At 52.8% G+C, this 5,000-nt stretch overlaps 1 non-coding gene across 1 annotated transcript in view; it reads right to left on the bottom strand.

Annotated features, from left to right (window-relative positions):
* LOC126129710 (small subunit ribosomal RNA) overlaps positions 1-351 on the bottom strand; it is a 1,909-nt gene extending 1,558 nt beyond the window's left edge. Inside the window, exon 1 of the ribosomal RNA XR_007527338.1 lies at positions 1-351. This exon is cut by the window's left edge and continues 1,558 nt beyond it. This is a non-coding gene — a ribosomal RNA (small subunit ribosomal RNA).
* Between the last annotated feature and the right edge of the window lie 4,649 nt (positions 352-5,000).

Genomic DNA, 5,000 nt, shown 5'->3' with positions numbered 1-5,000 from the left:
AGAACCTACCATCGACAGTTGATAAGGCAGACATTTGAAAGATGCGTCGCCGGTACGAGGACCGTGCGATCAGCCCAAAGTTATTCAGAGTCACCAAGGCAAACGGACCGGACGAGCCGACCGATTGGTTTTGATCTAATAAAAGCGTCCCTTCCATCTCTGGTCGGGACTCTGTTTGCATGTATTAGCTCTAGAATTACCACAGTTATCCAAGTAACGTGGGTACGATCTAAGGAACCATAACTGATTTAATGAGCCATTCGCGGTTTCACCTTAATGCGGCTTGTACTGAGACATGCATGGCTTAATCTTTGAGACAAGCATATGACTACTGGCAGGATCAACCAGGGAGCTGCGTCAACTAGAGCTGAGCAGCCGGCCGCCCGGGAGTGTGTCCCAGGGGCCCGCGCGAACACGCAAGCGTCCGCTCAATTATTCTGCAAACAGGAGGAGGCTGAGCTCCCCTGCACAATACACCTCGAAACCCTCTCAGGTCCCGGCGGCGCGCAGCGCCGTCCTAAGTACTTGGTCGGGTTCGAGAGAGGCGCAATCGCCCGGAGTTAGGCGAGTAGACGCTTTAGGTGCGACCACCCGTGCTCCCAACTGAGCTTGCCGCTGCCGACAGAGGCCCGGGAGCGTGCTGTCGTGGCATTGCCGGCGGGAGACAACACGCGCCACCTACGGTGACCGGCAGCTCCAACGCCAGCGCCACAGAAGGGCAAAGGCCCCACGTGGGTGCCGAAGCGAACTCTCCCAGCACAGCGCACGTGCCAACACGTCTGCACAACTGCGATACAAACCACCAGCGAGAACCGCTGGGGCGACCGAGCAGCAGACGGCGTCGCGGCGCCGAGTGCCGGGCGGCGGCGCATCCTCAACGCACACAGTCCTCAGTCGGACCAGCACACTGCAGATGTCCACCGCGCTTCGCACCGGGCCCGCGAGGACCCACTTTGGCCGCCCGGCGCCGCGCGCAGGGTGCCCCGGCGCGCAGCTGCGCCGCCTGCCGCGTCCGTCGGCCGGCGCGCCTGCCACTGGGCGCCCCCACCAGCCGGCTGTAGCGCGTGCGCCCACGCACCGCGCGGCCAGCACGCCGGGCGGCCCCCCCTCACCGGCCGGGGACGGTCCCACCCAGCCACCGCCGCGTATCGCTTCACACACAGATTTGCCCTTACTGATTTACCTCCAGCAACAACAACCGCACCACAATGGGTTTACCAGTTGTTCATTTGCGTAACGTCACCAGCAAACGTAGACGTCCATCCCAGTTTGCAAATGCAACGATTATTGCATACCTGTCTGTTAGGTGTCACGACACACTACGTCTGCCCACATACACGCAACAAAATGTGCACGACTAGAGAACACGTGGGAGGTGGCCCCCTACGTATGCGATGTCCATTACGAGACCGACTGTCAACCAGCATCTGTACCATGTCGCAGATGTGGAACGCGGTGCACCATGCTATCACACTGTGTGAGAAGAGACGACTACGTTTGAATACACGCGCCACTACATCAACAGACGGCTCATGCTGATCGCCATCCAGGGCGTCCGTTAATCCCACACGTCTCTATGGCGTACCACACTGCAATGTAGCTGTTATGGGGAGACGGCACGTGGCTGAGTGCACAACATTTGGACCGTATGGTTCGCTGTTGTTGGGCGCAGTCGTTGTACGGTCACACATGTGCCACAGCGTATCATGCAGTACATACGGACCTATGTGCAGTACAATGTGAGGGTTAAGCTTACGACATCAGCGGACAGTGGACACAGGCCGTACCACGACGTAGACTGAGCGCTTCGACATGCGAATGCCAGTGAACAGCTGCGAAGGGCATTGAACACGCAAGCACCTGAACGACCAGCGTGCGAAGGCAGGGGGGAGGGTGGGGGCGATGTACATCCTGCAGTCGTCCACATTACAGTGTACAGCGGGAGCATGTAAAAAGTAAGCAACACTTGCGAAGTGTTGAACATGAAACGATACACAAGAGGGTGGGCGGTGCGAGTAGCGAACTATATTCAGAGGGTTGTGGTTAGACAACACTGGATTAATGTAACGTGTCATATGCCAATTACAGAGCAGGTTAAGGCACAACTTGGGTTAGGTTAAGGCACAACGTGGGTTAGGTTAAGGCACAACTTGGGTTAGGTTAAGGCACAACGTGGGTTAGGTTAAGGCACAACGTGGGTTAGGTTAAGGCACAACGTGGGTTAGGTTAAGGCACAACGTGGGTTAGGTTAAGGCACAACGTGGGTTAGGTTAAGGCACAACGTGGGTTAGGTTAAGGCACAACGTGGGTTAGGTTAAGGCACAACGTGGGTTAGGTTAAGGCACAACGTGGGTTAGGTTAAGGCACAACGTGGGTTAGGTTAAGGCACAACGTGGGTTAGGTTAAGGCACAACGTGGGTTAGGTTAAGGCACAACGTGGGTTAGGTTAAGGCACAACGTGGGTTAGGTTAAGGCACAACGTGGGTTAGGTTAAGGCACAACTTGGGTTAGGTTAAGGCACAACTTGGGTTAGGTTAAGGCACAACTTGGGTTAGGTTAAGGCACAACTTGGGTTAGGTTAAGGCACAACTTGGGTTAGGTTAAGGCACAACTTGGGTTAGGTTAAGGCACAACTTGGGTTAGGTTAAGGCACAACTTGGGTTAGGTTAAGGCACAACGTGGGTTAGGTTAAGGCACAACGTGGGTTAGGTTAAGGCACAACGTGGGTTAGGTTAAGGCACAACGTGGGTTAGGTTAAGGCACAACGTGGGTTAGGTTAAGGCACAACGTGGGTTAGGTTAAGGCACAACGTGGGTTAGGTTAAGGCACAACGTGGGTTAGGTTAAGGCACAACGTGGGTTAGGTTAAGGCACAACGTGGGTTAGGTTAAGGCACAACGTGGGTTAGGTTAAGGCACAACGTGGGTTAGGTTAAGGCACAACGTGGGTTAGGTTAAGGCACAACGTGGGTTAGGTTAAGGCACAACGTGGGTTAGGTTAAGGCACAACGTGGGTTAGGTTAAGGCACAACGTGGGTTAGGTTAAGGCACAACTTGGGTTAGGTTAAGGCACAACGTGGGTTAGGTTAAGGCACAACTTGGGTTAGGTTAAGGCACAACTTGGGTTAGGTTAAGGCACAACTTGGGTTAGGTTAAGGCACAACTTGGGTTAGGTTAAGGCACAACTTGGGTTAGGTTAAGGCACAACTTGGGTTAGGTTAAGGCACAACTTGGGTTAGGTTAAGGCACAACTTGGGTTAGGTTAAGGCACAACTTGGGTTAGGTTAAGGCACAACGTGGGTTAGGTTAAGGCACAACGTGGGTTAGGTTAAGGCACAACGTGGGTTAGGTTAAGGCACAACGTGGGTTAGGTTAAGGCACAACGTGGGTTAGGTTAAGGCACAACGTGGGTTAGGTTAAGGCACAACGTGGGTTAGGTTAAGGCACAACGTGGGTTAGGTTAAGGCACAACGTGGGTTAGGTTAAGGCACAACGTGGGTTAGGTTAAGGCACAACGTGGGTTAGGTTAAGGCACAACGTGGGTTAGGTTAAGGCACAACGTGGGTTAGGTTAAGGCACAACGTGGGTTAGGTTAAGGCACAACGTGGGTTAGGTTAAGGTAGAAATTGCGTTACATTGCGGTACAAATTGCGTTACATTGCGGTACAAATTGCGTTACATTGCGGTACAAATTGCGTTACATTGCGGTACAAATTGCGTTACATTGCGGTACAAATTGCGTTACATTGCGGTACAAATTGCGTTACATTGCGGTACAAATTGCGTTACATTGCGGTACAAATTGCGTTACATTGCGGTACAAATTGCGTTACATTGCGGTACAAATTGCGTTACATTGCGGTACAGATTGCGTTACATTGCGGTACACATTGCGTTACACATTGCGGTACACATTGCGTTACACATTGCGGTACACATTGCGTTACACATTGCGGTACACATTGCGGTACACATTGCGTTACACATTGCGTTACACATTGCGGTACACATTGCGGTACATTGCGGTACACATTGCGGTACATTGCGGTACACATTGCGTTACATTGCGGTACACATTGCGTTACATTGCGGTACACATTGCGTTACATTGCGGTACAAATTGCGTTACGAATTTGGTTAAGTTAAGGTGCAAAATGGGTTAGGTTAAGGTGCGAAATGGGTTGGATTACAGTACACAACGTGGTAAGAGAGTGTGTTGGGGGGGGGGGGGGCCGAGGTTCGTTGGTAGTGATCATTGTAAGTGAATGTCTGAGGCAGCTTCAGTATGTCACAGCAGTTATGTCTCGTCAGGATGCGCTTTTCGCTCGTGACTGGAGGCGCGCCGCGTCTGTGGTTGCGGCAAGGGAGCGGCAGACCTGTGTGATTCATTCCTGCCATTGTTTCTGTGCCGTAACAGGAGGCAGTGTGGTGGTGTTGGGTGCACCCCTGTGTAGGACATGTGTGGGTGTTGGTGGCTTATCTGAGCAATTGTGGATGTCGGACGGGTGGGATATTCTATTTTAGAATTGGACCCCCTGGTGTGGTTATCATAGTGTGGATGGTGTACTGTGGCGGAGAGGATGCACCGGACGTTGGTCCATGCTGGTGCTTACATATTGTATCTGTGTCTGTTACAGGCAGAGAGTAATGTGTGATAGAGTGTCTCGCTGATGTGTGGTTCATATTGTGTGCACAGACTTACAGCATGTATAGGGACAGCGGGAATTTGGCATATTGGATATAACTCTTCGTGAAACGCAAGATATAGGGGTGGATTGCAACGTACGAGTGCGGGAAGAGTCCGCCGTTCATCCGCTGGAGTTGCGATTTCGGCGGTTGGGGTGGGGCACGTGCGGGTGCGGGTGGAGTGATTGTCGGTTGACTACTTCGTGCGACGCAGGCACTGGCGTTCGGGTTCCTGTGGTGGACAGATTATGCAGGCTTTGTGGGTGGCGTCGGAAAATGGGTACTGTGGGACCTAGCGATGTCGTAGTCGGGGTGG

The sequence above is a fragment of the Schistocerca cancellata genome, unplaced genomic scaffold, assembly GCF_023864275.1.
Source record: "Schistocerca cancellata isolate TAMUIC-IGC-003103 unplaced genomic scaffold, iqSchCanc2.1 HiC_scaffold_542, whole genome shotgun sequence".
NCBI lineage: Eukaryota > Metazoa > Arthropoda > Insecta > Orthoptera > Acrididae > Schistocerca > Schistocerca cancellata.
This window is presented reverse-complemented; position numbering and strand designations above follow the sequence as displayed.